At 41.1% G+C, this 18,725-nt stretch overlaps 1 long non-coding RNA gene across 1 annotated transcript; it reads right to left on the reverse strand.

Moving 5' to 3' along the window:
- Positions 1–2,924: 2,924 nt before the first annotated feature.
- LOC130987043 (uncharacterized) lies at positions 2,925–6,145 on the reverse strand. Its single transcript, XR_009089551.1, has 3 exons — positions 5,758–6,145; positions 3,736–3,799; positions 2,925–3,216 (listed from the first exon to the last, which is right to left on the reverse strand). It is a non-coding gene; the product is annotated as an uncharacterized LOC130987043 (long non-coding RNA).
- Positions 6,146–18,725: the final 12,580 nt, after the last annotated feature.

Consider the following 18,725-nt stretch of genomic DNA (forward strand, 5'->3'; position numbering starts at 1 on the left):
GAAGAAAATCCATAATCGAAAAGTTGTGCTCGTCCCGTAATAATATATTCTACGACTGCTGCCATAACTCGTGTTTCTTCCAAACACTCTTCTTATTATACCATCCTAGTTACCTAGACATTCCTAGCTCTTGTCGGATGTGGTAGGGAATAGGATGTGATGAATAAAATGTCTGATCTTGAACAAGACGAGCTCAAGTAATGGAATAATTCCATAATAGCCAGTGCTATTTCAAGGATAATGAAGAAGTTAAAATCAAGGTAAGATCAAAAGCTAGAACAGAATCTAGAATGAAACTGAGATACGATATGATAGGAATAAATCAATACTGGAGGTAGAAACAATCCACTAAGTGGAAAATGAATATATTGTCCACTGTTAAAGCAAGGGGTAAAGATTTCCAACACAAACGGGTCAGGCTCAAATACAGTGGATCCGAAAAAATTTTCTCAATAGTAAATCGTTCTTCTCCTGTGGGAGTTCAAATGGATGCAGAAAAATTTAAATACGACCAAGCGGGATAGGGACTCAATAAGTCTACCCTCATGACTACTCTAGCGATAATACGCGCGGTCCCGGTGAAAGTACCTCTATTGCGAAGTACAATTGGTCAATAGTATTATGCATCCCATGAGGTCTCCATACTACGTTCGTCCTATTAAGGTCGTGTCTATAAATCGCGATGAAAACTCTAACTCTCGTCGTATTATCTCAACGGTTGGTTTCTCTGCTCCTCTTCTTCATCTTCTTCTCGGTTTATGTTCCTTCGGTTCCCTCTTCTTCTCGGAGGTACACTGTAAAGGAAAAAGAGTTATATAACTATCGACTTCTAAACTAACCGTTCGTCATTACAAAATACAAATCCTTGTTTTGCTTACTTCACTTCTATATCTCATTTGTGATCTCAAAGTTCTCAAAATTCTCGTCCAGTCTATTTCTCGTCTATCATCGTTCGTAATTCTCATCAATCTCTATTTCTCATTTATCATCAAACTTCAACGTCATCATCATTCTCAAAGCTCTGATAAAGATAGTGAAACTCATTAATCATCAACATCTCTGTATATATATATATATATATGGAAAATTGCCTCTCTCTCGAGGTCTTTTACGAAAGTAGGATCCTATGTACAAAGGTCCTAACACTAAAATGATGCTCTAGCTATACAAGCATCATAGGTACTAAGCACCTATAGATATATACTATCTGCACATACACACTATACTATGCCTCTCTTCCTATATATATACATATACGTATATATCGACTATGCATCTATACGTATGTACGTGTCTACTAGATACATGTGATCGCTAGTCGTCGTCTTCTGAAATCCTGCTCGTCGCATCGTCAACCTCCATATTCTCACTCGGCTCCGTCTCCTCGCTCGGCTCCGACTCCTGACTCTCGTACTCGTCGATCAGTCGGTAGACACTATCGTCGCTCGGCTCATCCTCGACATCGGTGTCCATCATCGGACCATAAATCGGCACCTCGGGAACAAGTACCCATGTCTCGACTCCGTCGGTAGTAATATGACGTTGTAATGGCTGAGTCCATCCGTGGCCAACCGTCATCTCTGGAGTTTCCTCATCTGAGTCCTCCTCATCACTGTCCAGGTGTACTGGCCGAGACCTTCCCTCCTGGGCGTCTCGGGACGATGAATATAAAATCGAGTGTATATACGTCTGAAAAGCCAAAGTGCCCGGCTCAAGCAACGGGGCAACCCTCGGATAAGGATCAAAGGGCACATACTGTATCTGAGGCTCAATAGAAACAATTGGCTACGCCGACTCAACAGGTGGCAATGGCAAAGGTGCCGTTGCCAGAGTCAAATCCCAAGGCGGTAACTCAGCGCTGGGAAAAGGAATAAGGGATCGAAACGCAAACGGGTCATGCTATACCACTGGAGAGTACGCCTCGAAAACCATCGGCTCTGAAACATCCAGCTCAAAAGGAACTGGAATCGGATCAGCTGGGGGTAGAGGGGCAATCGGAAATGGCTCCTCGGGAAGTGGGGGCACAACAACAAGCTCCCTTCCCTGGGCTGGTCCCTCAGACTCTCCATACGGCGGTGAAGGTGGCTCGCCATAAGCAAGGTAGCGGTGGCTCAACGTTGCGATGAAACCACGAAAATCGGCGCTCACGAAACGCCTAAACTCAGTCCTCAAGATATGTTGCGGCACCAGCGGAGCCGCCCAATCATACCACTCGGGTGGCAGCTGTGGAATCAGGTGAGTGATGGCCTCAGACTCGTCAATACTGTGGATACTAGCCTCCAACCAACGACGGTGGTAATGCGCTAGAAATTCTCCAAGAGTATCGCCCTCTCTTGGTCCATTAGTCCTGAACCAACGGCGCATCGTCTCGCTATATCGTCTCTGTATCGCTGCCTCTTCTCGACTTCATCCTCGTTTGGTACTGTAGGGCATCGGCTATACTAGCCTCAACATCTCTCCTCGTATTCCACATCAACTGCCTCGTATCGGAATTCATCATCTCAAACAATTTCGTTATTAAAACAATACATGACTCATTAGTGAATCAAACTCAGCTCTCAACAGGAAAGCAACAAGAAACAACATCAACCTCTTACCTCGTTAAGCCGGAGGAGATGGGGTGCTGGGGTTTCGTTTCAAACTAACTCTCTCAAATTAGTCTAAGAATTCAATTTAGACTAGTACTCAATTTTAAAAGAGTAGAAGCAATCAAGGGTTCAACTTAATCAAGCAATTGACTCAGAGCAGACGACCTGCTCTGATACCACCCTGTCGCAGCCCGATTCCCGACACTAGTGATAGTGGGGTACGAGTATCGATACGACTATTTTTAAAAGAATAAAAGATAAGAAGAATAGGTCGAACATCAAGCGGAAGCTCGCATCGAAAGGTGTTAAAGAAATCATTATAAATGAACCCAAGGGTAAAATCGTCAATGTCGTTATAACTTTTTAATTATCAGGAATTTCACGAACAAAAACAAAACGGGTATCGCTCATTTTTCGTAAGGAATCATAATATGCAGAGTATCGCAGCAAAAGGCGAACCGATTATATGTATGAAGACATATAACCGTGAGTACATTGCTTAACTTCAAAAGAAAATTTAAGTATATCAATCATCAAGACTTTATCGTCAAAATGGAAATACGATAAAGTAAATACATCCTCCAACATTTCCCCGCCAGCACCAGACCAATCTCGCTCCTCGCTTAGTCTGCACATTTAGAAATACATGCAGGGCGTGAGTATATAATACTCAGTGGGCAAACGCCGAAAAACAAGAAAGGCGCTCTTAGAGCTATAAGTTTGAAGCTTGCCACATCTCAGCAATACACAGAAATAAAGTTAGCGTAAATGAATCTGTGCATGCAGTTTTCATAATCATGATATCATAAAGAAACGATAGCGCTATCAAAGTACTCATCATGCATGTACCACATCTACAACTCATCATCATCAAAGGTACTGAGAAGTAGGCCTCCCTCTCAAGTACCGTGACCGGACGACCCGAAGACGGCTCGCAGTCACCTCTGTGCACAAAATCCCGCTTGTGGCAGGACCCGAATTCATCTCATCTCATCAGTAGAGGGTAACATACAGGCTCAACATCAAAAATTGGCAAGTCAAACAGTTCTCAAATATCATTTATCTCAAAGCATTTGATCAACTCATAACATCATTAAATCATTTCAGAAAGCTCGTACGATAAACGTATACTCAAAATATTGCCCACCTGAAGACCTTACTCAAAAACTCCCGTCAAAGCGGAGTTACTTACTTCCCTGCTCTGCTCGTGTCTTCAGGGATCATCGTCATCATCGAAGGTTCATGTCATAAAATGAATCTCGATTAGAACTCAACGACAAAAACTCATGCCTTAACTCATGCTCTATCTTATATTCTATCTCTTAATCGACTCTACATAAACTTCTTCACTCATTTCAAATCCTTAAGTCCAAGGATAGGTTTCAAGAAAATCATGGTTCTAAGTCTCGATTTATCTCTCATATAAGACTCGTCTAATCTCATTAAAACACTTAGGCAACATAAACACATAAGGCACATAAGAAAATACAATCAAACATCAACAAATCAGGTTCTGTTTTCCCACTGACTCAACTTCAAAATTTAACACGTTCTGACTCCGACATCTCCTGGACTCCAGACGCATACCAAAAGAAAGGTATTTGAGTCTAGTTTCATTTTAAAAAAAAGTAGAGTCAGAAACTCCAAGTGGTTTGGGAGATATGGCGTTTTTACCACGGTCTACCATATTCGGCAGTTTTGAGCAATCGGAAACATTGATTTTTTAAAAATAGTAAACGTTGTCAAACGGAGCTCCAATTTGGTGGATATCTAGCCCATACAGTAAGGTTGATACCATAAAAATTTGGAAAGCTAGATCACACAGGAAGCTACTGAAATGAATGACTTTGTCCCCTGTTCTCTGAAATTCCCGGTAGAAATGTGCAGATTTGGTTTTTCATTTTATAAAAATAGTACATCAAGTCCAAATGACTTGAAATTTTACCGGTATGCTCACGACTCATGTAGGGACATTATGTAAAATTTTCAAAACCATTAGACATCGACAACCCGTCGATCACAGTAGGTCAGTAGCCTACGAAAAATCACCAAAAACTCATCTCAAACTCTTAAATGCTCAATTTAACATTCCTTCAAAGAAAACCAATCAAAGCTCATTTTAAACACATATAACACTCAAAAACATTCAAAAATATTAAAATACTCATCATACTCAATCTCAAATCTCCTCTTACATCATAAACTCAAATCTCAAGGAAAACGTTTCTACAAACGCATCAATTTAATCCTCTTCTCAATCTCATGCTCAAAATCATTCAATCATTCATTAATGACTTCATACATCATGTAACTCATTTTACACAAATAAATCCCCTATAATCATGCCAACTAAACTCTAATAAAAACTCATATATCCACATAAACTCTCAACAAAAACATGACAACTTTCACATAATGGTCATAAAGCAAATTAGACCTCATGTTATCAATCATTGACTTCTCAAGATATGAAAACTCAAAAATTCTCATAAACTAACTCAAGTCAAAATTTTACTTAGCTTAGAAAAGACTTATTCAAACATATTAAAACACTAACATCATGTTCAATTACCTATATTTTAAGCCAAATCACTTAATAGACATATAGATCAAAAGTCCTAATTTTTACTAAACTAACTCCTTGAAATTTTATAAACTCACATGGATCTTTAATCTCATCATATATCTATCAATTTTAGTCATTTAAACTCACATATACTCCATCCATTTACAAATTAGAGCATAGATACACATAGCCCTAATTTTAGTAAACTAACTCATATCAAAATCATCATTTGACATCATATACTCAATTTACTCCATCAATCATCATCATATACATCTCATGGACTCATATACATCATCAATTCATCATTTAAACCATCAACACAAAAGTTCCCAATTTGGGGTAAACTAAACTCGTCAAAATTTTACATCTCAAAGCATAGCTTTTCAAAACACATACTAATCATCACCAAACATCACGTAGATCACTTTTCTCACTCCAAATCAAGGAAAGAAGAAGAAAATTTTTTTGAAGGGTAGAACACCCATTTTTTTTTCGAAAATTTGAGGAAAAGAAAGGGGGTGATTTTCTTGCTTCAATCCTTCAAATATACTCATATATATCATCATACAAGTTTAATCTATGAATATAGAGATCACTTACTCAAGTTTTTCACCAACAATCAAACTTTCTCTCACTAGTCTTGAAGCCAATCTTCAAGGATTTCCTTGGATTCAAGTTGATAGGAGGTGTTTAGGTGGAATTTTGTTGGTGATTTATGTGTTTGGCATATTTTGGTGAAGCTTCGGAGGTCTCTCCAATGGTTGACAATGGAGGAAATATGAGAGAGAAAGGAGAGAGAGAGGTGGCCGATTGGTGAGGATGAAAGAGAGAGAGAGTTGCTTGAGAGATATGAATGGATTTGCAAGATTTTTGAAGATTTAGATGATCTTATAGAGATTTTGCAAATCTTAAAGAATATTGGCAATTAATGCCTTGATCTCTCTCTCACTCTAATCTCTCTCTAATCTCTACACTATCAATCCTTACTCTCTCCATAATATACTCTCAATCTCTACTCTCCCAATCTCTACACTTAGTAATTGAAGCATATAACATATGGTAGAGAGAATTAAAATAAAGTGTGAGAAGGGTGATTAAATAATAATCACAAAAACTATGGAAATATTACTCATTAATAAGGTACCATAGTATAATTATTCATGTGACCCAAAATAATAATAATAATAGCACCAATATTAGTGCACTCACTCAATTATAATATTCCTCTTCGTAGGAATAAAAATAATATAAAAAATTATTATACTCGGAAAAATTTCCATAAACCGTCATCATTCAATTTCTCGGTAAAAATAAACTGCACTGTCTTTGGAAACTTAATAAAAATTCCAAGTGCTAAGGTCTCAAAATAAAAATCATAACAACTTGGTCATAATGACACACGTCACAAAATCACATAATCATTCAGTCACGTAAATTAACATAACATCACATCAAAATAGACGGCAGGCTCAAATAAGCTAGACGTCTCTCTGACCGACTCTATATATCAAGGTTTCTCACTCTTTCTTCCTCGACTCTATTTCCAACTCATTATTCCTATTTTTCTTAATAGGACAGTCAATCTCTAATAATTCAGTATCCGGTAACTCTATTCCCGGTAGTTGGAAATAAAATAAAATCTCAGCTCAATTCAATCAGCATCTCTATCTCAACTCATTTCTCAAATCTCATCACTCTAATTCCATCATCGGTTTATTCACTCGTATTTCTATTTAAAAGACAATCTGTCTTATCTGCTCATAAAAAAAAATAGTCTCGTATTTCGACATCTCAGTACTCTCAATAGTGTTAAGACACTATCTCACAACATGAGGAAAAGTACGGGGTGTTACATTGATGTTCTTGATGTTTTGACGTTTTGATGTTCTTGAAGTTTTGATGTTCTTTACTGCTTCTATGATAAGTTTTAAGCTTGTATCTACTAATGAGTTAACGAATTGGCTTAATGATGGAAATGCTTGAGGAGATGGAGTATGACTTGAGGTAACACTTGTCCTTTTTATGGGGAGATTTTGAGGCTAGTATAGCCGTGGCACCACCGTACCAAAAGAGAACGAGTATGTTGTTGATTGAGGAATACCAGGCAGGTGCTACGTTCACTTTTGATGAACACGATGTAAATATTACAGGATGCAGAGTCGAGAGGATACAGCGACGCAAAGGCAATATCGCGAGGCGATGCGCAATTGGTTCAGGACTACTGGGCCTCAAGAGGGTGATACGCTCGGAGAATTCCTTGCGCGTTACCACAGTCGCTGGATGGAGGCTACATCTTGCGGCATCGGCGAGGCTGAGGCCATTACGCACTTGATTCCGCAGCTCCCTTCGGAGTGGCAAGAATGGGTAGCTTCCCTAGTACCCCACTACATCTTCCGGAATGATTTCGGGCGTCACTTGGGCGCCGACTTCCGCGGGTTCATTGCAATGATTAGCTACCGCTATTTTGCCTTTGGCGATCCACCTTCACCGCCTTATGGGAACCTGAATGGACCAGCGCCAGGAGGAGCAGAAGAGGCACCTCCACTGCCAACAGAGCTTTATCCAACTATTCCTCCACCTCCAGCTGATCCTATTTCCGTTACGTCTGAGCCTATTGTCTCAGCGCCGATCGCTCTTGAAACTTTTTCCCCTGTGAGGGATCATGATCCATTCTCATCTTTAACACTTATGCCATTTCCCAGTGCAAATTTCCCATCATGGGACTTTTCTTTGGTGACGGCACCTTTGCCATTACCACCCTCTGAAACAGCTCCGTCTGTTGTGGTTGCTGAGCAGCCGATTGTTTCCACTGAGCCGATTGAGATTGTGCCTTTCAATCCATATCCAAGGGTTGCTCCTTTGCCTGAGCCGGGCACCTTGGCTTTTCAGACGATGATGCACGCGATTTTGTTTTCGCCATCTCGAGATGCCCAGGAGGGAGGATCACGCCCTGCCCGACTTGATAGTGATGAGGACGAATCCGAGGAGGAAACTCCTGCGATGATGGTTGGCTATGGTCGGACTCGGCCACTGCAGCGGAAGACTGCCGCTACTGGCGAAGAGACGTGGGTGCCTGTTCCCGAGATACCTGTATACGGGCCAATGATGGATACTGACGTGGAAGATGAGACGGATGATGATAGCGTTTTTCGCTTAATTGATGAATATGAGGATGGAGAGGTTGAGCCGAGGGAGGGCAGGCACGGTGATGAAGCAGAGAGTGGAGCGCCTGGAGCTGATGATGGGCGATTATAGTGCTAATTAGCATAGATGTTAGTATGTCTTTTGTGATGCTTGACTGATGTACATAGATGAAATAGCATAATAGTGCATAACTATAGATGCCTAGTACATATGATGCCTGTATAGATGGAGCATCATGGTAGTATTAGGGATTGTTTTGATGTACATAGATCCCAACTTTTGTGAAAAGACCTCAAAGAGGCAATCTTTCTATGTATATATGCTTACTTGATGATGATGTTGCCTGATTTGTTGATAATGCTGCTTGACTAGATGAGTGATAATAGAAGTGAGTGACCAACAAATGAGAGTTTTTAAATGATGAGAAATACAATAGAGTAGAGGTAAAGAGAGTTTACGTTAGAGGAGAAAAGTAAGATGAGATGAGAGCACTGAGATTTCTGCGCCAGAGCGGAAGCGAGTCCGCTGGCGAAGCGATTCCGCTGGCGAAGTGAGTCCTCTGGCGAAGTGAGTCCGCTGGCGAAACGAATCCTCTGGAGAAGTGATTCCTCTGGCGAGACCGTTCCTCCGCCTTTTTGATTTCGCTACACTGACTAGTGATCCCGCTGACGAGCGATCCCGCTGTTGAGCGATTCCGCTGATGAGTGATTCCTCTGAGGAGGGATTCCTCTGCTCCGATATGCTGTTTTCTCTGATGGACCATGCCCCTCTGACTTTTGATATAAATCGTTTCTCTGCACTACACTGCAGCATTGAGAGTTTGGTTCCGAGGTTGATATGAATTTTCTTTTCTTATTAGCATGCCTCCGAGAAGGCAAAATTGAAATCGAGTAGAAGAGGAGGAGGAAGAACAGAGAGATCCTACACCACCACCTCCACCTCCTCCACAACAAGAGAGGAGAGTAGAAGAGCTCTTCCTCCGACAGAACCCACCTACTTTCAGTGGAGCCGGAGACCCCGCTGAAACAGAGGAATGGATCAGAAGTATGGAAAGGATCTTTAGGTTCCTTAGATGCAACGACGCTGAGCGCCTTATGTGCATGACTTACCAGCTGAAGGGGTCTGCAGATTTTTGGTGGGAGGCCAAACAGAAGACTTTGACCCCAGAGCAAATAGATGAGCTTACGTGGGAGCAATTCAAAACAGCTCTTTGCGAGAAATATATACCGCGTAGCTATCGCAGAAGGAAAGAAATGGAGTTTGCAAGTTTGAAGCAAGGAAATAAAACGGTAGCTGAATATGACCGTTGTTTCTGTGACTTGGCTCGATATGCACCATATCGAGTGGATACAGATGAGAAGATGTCAGAGTTGTTTTGTGCCGGTTTAAAGCAAGAATTTCGAGTTGTCTTAGCAAGTCAGAGCGCACTCACGTATGCCGAAGCACTAAACAGAGCACTGGACATGGAGCTGGCAATGCAGCCAGAGAAGACGAGTCAACCCTCTGCTCCCCAATCTAACCCGAATGTTCAATCGGGGAGTCAATCCTTTTATGGACAAGGTCCAAAGGGAAAAAGAAAGTGGGACGAGAGAAACCAAGGTCCCGAAAAGCCGTGGCAAGGTCAGAATGCGCCACCTTTTTCTCAAGGAAAGGATAAACGATCTTATGCAGCCCCAGCGGCAGCATCACAAGGACCAAGAGGGATACCTCCCTGCCTAAAATGCAATAAGTTACATTTGGGGGAGTGCAGAATGGGAACAAATAACTGTTTCACCTGTGGAAGAACCGGGCATTATTCCAACCAATGCCCGAACCGACAGCAAAGTGGAACCGGTGGAAGACCGAGACCATTCCAGCTGCAGCTCAAGGCCATGGAAGGAGTCCTACCGCTACCACAGCCAGTACGCCAGCAGCCAATGCACCGACAACAGCAGCCGGGAAGACAACCAGCTGGGCCGCAGGCGAATCAACAGCAACATCATCAAAGAATGTTCGCGATCAATCAGAAAGCTCAAGACCAGAATCGGGGAAATTTGACAGGTATAGGCGAGATGAAAGGCGTATCCATAGTAGTTTTGTTCGACACTGGAGCGTCGCATTCTTTTATCTCTCACACGTGTGTAGATACTTTAGAACTGAAAGTAGAGTCTGCTCCACAATGCCTGAAAGTGTTTACACCCATAGGCAGAACTACTACGGTATCACACGTTTGTTCTAACGTAGAATTTGAGTTAGGAACGTTGAAGCTCGAGGCCAAGAATCTGAGGGTGATGCCTATGTGGCACTTAGATATAATTTTGGGAATGGACTGGTTGGAAGAGAACCATGCAAAGATACAATGCAAGGAGAGACAAATATCATTCCAGCCACCTGGCCAAGAGCCTACTGCCTTCATTGGCATTGAAGGAAAATGGAAGAAGACGCCGATTATTTCGGCTTTGCGAGCCAAGAAGCTTTTGCAAAAGAAGGACACGACTGCGTATGTCGTGTATTTGAGCCAGAAGGAAGAATCCCAAACGGATATTGATGACGTGCCAATAGTGCGATAATACAAAGACGTTTTCTCTGAAACTTTGCCAGGTTTACCACCTGATCGACAGCTCGAGTTCACGATAGATCTCGAACTTGGAGTCGCACCGATGTCGAAAGCACCATACAGGATGGCCCCTGCAGAGTTGCAAGAATTGAAGCTGCAACTCCAAGAACTCCTAGACATGGGTTTCATTCGACCTAGTGTTTCCCCGTGGGGAGCGCCGGTCCTTTTTGTCAAGAAGAAAGATGGCAGCCTGAGGTTGTGTATCGACTACCGAGAGCTAAACAAAGTGACGTTGAAGAATAAATATCCGTTGCCCCGGATCGATGATTTATTCGACCAACTTCAAGGAGCATGCACGTTTTCAAAAATCGATTTGAGAATGGGATATCATCAATTGAAGGTACGAGCAGAAGATATTCCGAAGACGGCTTTTTGCACGAGATATGGACATTATGAGTTCACGGTTATGCCTTTCGGACTGACGAATGCCCCTGCAGTATTTATGGATCTTATGAACAGAGTCTTTCACGAATACTTGGATAAGTTCGTGCTAGTGTTCATAGACGATATCCTAATTTACTCGAGGAGTAAACAAGAGCATGAGGAGCATCTGAAGATTGTCTTGGAGAGACTGCGAGCTGAAAAGCTTTATGCTAAGTTCAGCAAATGCGAGTTTTGGCTCGAAGAAGTCAATTTTCTCGGCCATATCGTTTCGGCGAGAGGGATTGAGGTAGATCCGGCGAAAGTACAAGCAGTACAAGAATGGAGATCGCCGACTACGCCACATGAGATCCGAAGTTTCCTAGGATTGGCAGGTTATTATCGACGATTCATTGAGGGCTTTTCAAAAATTGCCAAGCCATTGATGCACCTGCTAAAGAAGGAAGTTAAGTTCGAATGGACGGATGATTGTGAAAGAAGTTTTCAGGAGCTGAAAAAGAGACTTACTACTGCCCCAGTGTTAGCCGTACCCAAGGCAGATGAGGAGTATGCCGTTTACACGGACGCGTCGAAGAGTGGTTTAGGATGCGTGCTTATGCAAGAAGGAAAAGTGATAGCCTATGCTTCACGACAACTAAGACCGCATGAGAAGAATTACCCGACGCATGATCTAGAGCTTGCAGCAGTAGTACACGCTTTGAAGATTTGGAGACACCACCTCTATGGAGTTAGGTGTGAGATTTACACAGATCACAAGAGTCTCAAATATTTCTTTGAGCAAAAGGATCTGAACATGCGACAAAGAAGATGGCTGGAGTTGGTAAAAGATTACGATTGTGGAATCAATTACCACCCAGGAAAAGCCAATATCGTCGCCGACGTGTTGAGCAGGAAGAATCAAGTGGAGTTAGGATTTCTCCTTACTCAAGAGAGGAGCTTGATCAAAGAGTTCGAGAAGATGAAATTAGAGGTAGTAATGCCACCCCAGACGGCAGAAAGCATGATTGCTATGCTAAGTATTACCCCCGACCTACGGTCGAGGATAGTCACCGCACAAAGAGAGGACGAGAAGTTTGAGGAGTTAAGATCAAAGATCCGAATTGAGAAGATAGACGAATATCATGAAGCAGCCGACAACGCCATCATGTTCGAGGGACGATTGTGTGTGCCTAATATAGAAGTGTTAAAGAATGAAATCATGAGCGAAGCTCATGACACACCCTACGTTGCACACCCGGGAAGTACAAAGATGTACCAAGACTTGAGAACAAAGTTTTGGTGGGAGGGCATGAAGCGAGAGATAGCATCCTTTGTTGAGAAATGTTTAGCATGTCAACAGGTGAAGGCACTTCACCAACGACCCTATGGCAAATTGCATCCACTAGAGATTCCCGAGTGGAAAGGGGACCATATTGCGATGGATTTCGTGACTGGATTGCCGAAGTCGAAAAGAGGGAATACAGCTATTTGGGTGATCATTGATAGATTGACGAAGAGTGCACATTTCATGCCAATTCCGATTACTTATGGATCTGACAAACTAGCCCAGATCTATATTCGCGAGATAGTGCGATTGCATGGAGTACCGATGACGATCACGTCGGATAGAGATTCAAAGTTCACATCGAGATTCTGGATGAGCATGCAAAAAGAGTTGGGTACTAAATTGAATTTTAGTACAGCGTTTCATCCACAAACGGATGGACAATCAGAGAGAACCATACAAATCTTAGAGGATATGCTTCGAACGGTTGTGTTGGATCGAGGAGTCCAATGGGAGCAAGTTTTGCCCCTAATTGAGTTTGCCTACAACAACAGCTTCCAATCAACTATCAACATGGCTCCATACGAAGCTCTTTATGGAAGAAAGTGTAGATCCCCACTGTATTGGGACGAAGTTGGAGAAAGGAAGATACTCGGCCCCGAGGCCATAGACGAGATGATCGCCATAGTCCGACAAATTCGGCAGAGGATTAAGGAAGCACAAGACCGACAGAAGTCTTATGCGGACACCCGGAGAACAGAGATTTATTTCGATGTGGGTGATAAAGTTTTTCTTAAAGTTTCCCCATCCCGAGGAGTGCACCATATTGGAGTCAAAGGGAAACTGAAACCGAGGTATATTGGGCCATATGATGTACTAGAGAAAGTAGGCTCTGTAGCCTATAGACTTGCGTTACCGCCGAGTATCGCGAATGTCCACGACGTTTTCCATGTTTCGCAATTGATGAAGTATGTGTTCGATCCCAGACATGTCATCCACCAGGAAGAAGTATCTCTTGAACCAGACTTGAGCTATGAAGAGAGACCTGAAGCCATTCTGGACAAGAAGATTCAACAACTACGAAGCAAAGCAATCTCCCTGGTGAAAGTACAATGGAGACATCACGACAGAGAAGAAGCAACATGGGAACTTGAGGAAAAGATGAAGGAGAAATACCCCGAGCTTTTTCCCGAAGGTGAGTAACATAAATTTCGGGACGAAATTTTCCTTAAGGGGGGTAGGATGTAACACCCCGTATTTAGTTACCTTACAATAGTATCGAAATACTATCGAGAGTCAAAGACTAACGGACTATAGTCGTGAGGAAGTTATCGATGGATGGTGATATGAGTAAGATAGAGATGTTATGATATTTGAGAATGATGCTAGATTGAGATGGAGATGTTTGTTTTCGAGTTGAGACGAAGAACGAGAAATAGAGTTGAGGTAGTATTTGAGAATTTCTATAGAGAGGATTAAGCTAGAATGACCATTAGATTAATGGCGAGTGATGATCTGTTTTTAATGTGATAATTTTGTGAGTTATTTGTTTGATGTTATATGATTTATATGTTATGTGCGCACTTATGTTATTTGAGTCAGAATGATTTTCAAAATCTTGGCTTATATGATTTTATTGCCGTCGCACACCCCTACACTCACAATCTTATTTATAATTCCTTTTCCCACATGTGTGATTAGCCGGATGAGACTTGCTGATTAAGGGGAGACAATTCACTATTCATGCATTTAATGCTTCTAATCCTTTGGGATAAGAATGTTGTTAAAACCGAAGCGTCTCTCTCTCTCCGTCATTTCTCATCAGTCTCAGCCCTTCAACTTCTTCTCTCTCTCTCGACTTTTCTCTCTCCTCCATTGAAGACTAAGCTCAAAGCTTCACCAGTCACCACTGAGACCAAATACTCCGCTAAATCTAACCTTAAACACTTTCCACGTTTGTTTCAAGAAGATTTGTTGAATTCTAACCGGAAGAAATCGAGAAAAGACGTCTTTTTCTTGAAACTCTTTGCGTAAGTGTTCTGTTTTTGGAGTCTAGACTTGTGTGAGAAGTATGTGGTGATTTATGTGAGTTTAAGATGTTTTAAGCATGAGAAACTTCCCCTTATCCCCTTTTCTTCATTTTCGAAAAACTTGGGTTTGTGCCCTGTAAAAATCCTTATTTTCTTAAAACCGAGTCGAGATGTGTTATATGTGTTGTTCTGTGTGTTATGTGATGTTTTGAAGTGATTAGCATGTGTTTTACAAAATTTAGTCTTGAGCATGAGTTTTTGCAAAACTGAGTCTGGAGATGGAGTTTTTACAAAATGAGTTTGATATGTGATTTTGGGAAAAATCTGTTTAGTGAAGTCTTGTATGATGTTTTGGTGTGGAGTAAGGATGTATGAAGGAGTAGATGTTTTTGATGATTTTGAGTTTGTAGAGTTCTTGAGTGAGTTACGTTGATGCATGCTAAGTTTTGATGTTTTTGAGTGTTTGATGATTTTTGAGGATGACAAAGTTGACGAGTTTTTCGAGTTGCTCTTTAGGGCACTGTTCTGCCTTGGGCTTTGTTCTCGAACCGAGAAGTCATTTCTCGGGCATGCCAGAGAACTCGTTTTCCCACTGGCATGCCAGAGAAATCATTTTCCCAAGTTTGCCGGGAAGATGTTTTCCCGGGGTATCACAGAGAATTCATTTCCCCGCTGCTCTGTCAGCGAATTCGAGTCCTCTGGAGTTTGAGTCCTCTGGAGTTTAAGTCCTCTGGAGTTCGACTCCTCTGACGATTGAGTCCTCTGATATTCAACTCCTCTGACGTTGATTCCTCTGGCGACAGAGAGTTCGCCATTCCTCTGGCATTTCTCCATTGCTCTGCCAGAGAGTTCATGTTTTCGCTGCCCGGGCAAGTTGATTCCTCTGCCCTGGCAAGCATTTCTCCGCTGTTTCGCCGAGCTACCCCGCTCTACTCGACTGAGTTTTTCCACTCTGACCACCGAGCATTCCTCTGCTCTGGTCTCCGATTCAACTTATGTTTCTTATTTGTGATATGTTTTTAAGTGAGTTATGTGCTTAAGTGTGTATGCATGCTTATGTGCCTAATTGCCCTTAGTCTAGCCTTTAAGAGTTAGGTTGAGAATAAGATGAGTGTTTTATAGGATTAAGGTTAAGCTTTTTGTGAGGAAGAAGATCTCTCTGAGATACCACCTGCAACACGCCAAGTTACTACAGGTGGGCAGTATGTTGAGAATATGATGAGTATGAAATCACCGAGTTTTCCAAAATGAATTATTGATGTTATGAGCTTATCAAATGTTGAGTTAAAATGATGTTTATGAACTGTTTGACTTGCCAATATTTCTAATGATGAACTTGTGTGTTACCCTCTACTGATGAGACGAATTCGGATCCTGCCACAAGCGGGGTTGTGTACACAGAGGTGACTGTGAGCCGTCTTCGGGTCGGCCGGTCACGGTGCTTGAGAAGGAGGCCTACTTCTCAGTACCTTGATGATGATAATTTGTAGATGCGGTACATACTTGTTGATTATTTGTCTGCAGACACTTTTATATGATGTTTGATTATGAAAACTGCATACACAGCCTCTTTGACGTTCACTTAATTTTCTGTGTATTGCTGATGTTATGGCAAGCTTCAAACATATAGCTCTAAGAGCACTTTTCTTGTCTTTCGGCGCCTGCCCACTGAGTATTATGTACTCACGCCCTGCATATATTTCTAAATGTGCAGGTTAAGCATGGTCGGAGGATGGCATGGTGTTGGCAGGGATCGTTGTTTCGAGTGATCACCTTTTGATGCTTTTCCGCCTCTATGGCAGCATGATGCTTTTGAAGTCATTCTTGGCTTAGTTAAGAAATATACTCCCGGCTATATGTCTCCATACATATAGTTCGATCACCTTTGGTTGTGTAACTCTGTATATATTGGAATCCTTGTACATGTTTGAACTACGACCTTTTGTTTATGATAACCCAAAATTCCGATGCTTGACCTTTATAGAAATGCCAATGTTTATAATCTAGAAGAATGTTAAAATTGTTACGAGTTGTTTACGCTTCCGCACAAAGACGAGATTAGTTTTTCAGCCTTCGTTTCCTACTTTCATTTAGTCGTATCGATACCCGGTCTACGCTATCAATGGCTAGGCAGCGGGCTGCGACATTACATCAATGGCCTTATGGAAAATTACAACCGTTGGAAGTTCCGGAATGGAAATGGGAGCATATAATAATGGATTTTGTAACTGGTCTACCAAAGTCCAAAAGAGGAAATACAGCAATTTGGGTAATCGTAGACCGACTTACGAAGAGTGCTCATTTTATTCCAATCCCCATTACTTATGGCTCTGACAAATTAGCCCAATTGTATGTCCGAGAAATAGTGCGTTTACATGGAATACCAATAACTATTACGTCGGACCGAGATTCTAAGTTTACCTCACGATTTTGGATGAGTCTGCAAAAAGAACTGGGCGCCAAGCTGAATTTCAGTACAGGTTTTCATCCCCAAACTGATGGGCAATCTGAAAGAACCATTCAAACTTTAGAAGATATGGTCAGAACCATTGTATTGGATCAAGGCACGCAATGGGAACAAGCTCTACCCCTTATTGAGTTTGCTTGTAATAATAGTTTTCAAGCAACGATCAACATGGCACCATACGAAGCTCTGTATGGGATGAAGTATTGATCTCCTCTTTATTGGGATGAAGTGGATGAAAGAATAGTCTTAGGACCCGATGTTGTGGAAGAGATGACTACAATTGTCCGACAGATCAAACGATGAATGAAAGAGGCACAGGATTGACAAAAATCTTATGCCGATAATCGACGAACCGAGCAGTAGTTTGAAATGGGAGATAAAGTATTTCTAAAGGTTTCGCCCACTAAAGGAGTATCCAGGTTTGGAGTAAAAGGAAAGTTAAGACCAAGATTCATAGGACCATATGAGATTTTGGAGAAAATAGGCCCAGTCGCCTACAGATTAGCACTGCCACCGAATTTTGGCAACCTGCATAACGTGTTTCACGTGTCGCAATTGCGAAAGTATGTCTTCGACCCCAAACATGTCGTCCGCCAAGAAGAGACATAAATTGAACCAGATATGAGCTATGAAGAGAGACCTGAAATGATCTTGGATAACAAGACTCAACAACTGCGAAACAAATCCATTAATTTAGTCAAGGTCCAGTGGAGACACCATGGGCGAGAGGAAGCGACATGGGAACTCGAGAAAAAGATGAGAGAGAAGTACCCCGAATTATTTAACGAGGTACGCAAATTTCGGGACGAAATTTATTTTTAGGAGGAGAGGATGTAATACCCCGTATATTTATTAATACTTTTATTACTATATATTTGTTAAAGGAATTAAATAGCTTGAGATGCTATTTAATTATTTGAGTATTATTTACTAATGAGTTTATTGGTTTAGTAATTAAGATTTATTACTAAATCAATAGTGTGAATAATATGAGAATATTTATTTTTATTTTCTTGAAGATGAATAGTTATTGATAGATAGTTCTATTAAATTTTTATAATTAATGAATATTTATCTTAATATGTATTTAAAATAATTTTTTTTATTTATAAAATCAATTTATTAATGTTTTCTTCTATTAAAATAGAGTTAAGGGATAACTTTAACATTTATTTCTCTTTTCCTAAATGGGCCGACTATAGAGGTCCCAATTTGAGGCCCCAACTAAATTGGTAGATATTAAGTCGGTTGATAAGTTCATAATACACAAGTTTCAAAAAAAAAAAAATAGAAATGGGATAACTCTTCCTTTTCTTCATCCTCAAAACAACAGACTTTTTTTTGTTCCAAATGAAGAACAACCATTTCCTTCTTTCAAGATAAATTCGTAGAGAGATTTCAAGTGATAACTCCAACATCTTGAAAGAAAAAGGTGAATTTCTTCGATTCTCTGTTTTCCTACAATTCTAGCTTGAAGAAAATTTATTCTTTCAATTTTAGGGTTCTTCGAAAATTGGGGATTTTATATTAGAGTTGAAGTATGATTCTAATATTGATATATATTATGTTTTTGATATTCCTAAGCATGATTGTGGTGGTTAATTGCAGTAATTGTTACTTGATTTTGGATTTTTCTCAAGTTAGTGTAAACCCTAGGTTGAGTTCGAAAATTTTAATTATGTTCTT

The sequence above is a fragment of the Salvia miltiorrhiza genome, chromosome 5 (assembly GCF_028751815.1).
Source record: "Salvia miltiorrhiza cultivar Shanhuang (shh) chromosome 5, IMPLAD_Smil_shh, whole genome shotgun sequence".
Classification (NCBI taxonomy): domain Eukaryota; kingdom Viridiplantae; phylum Streptophyta; class Magnoliopsida; order Lamiales; family Lamiaceae; genus Salvia; species Salvia miltiorrhiza.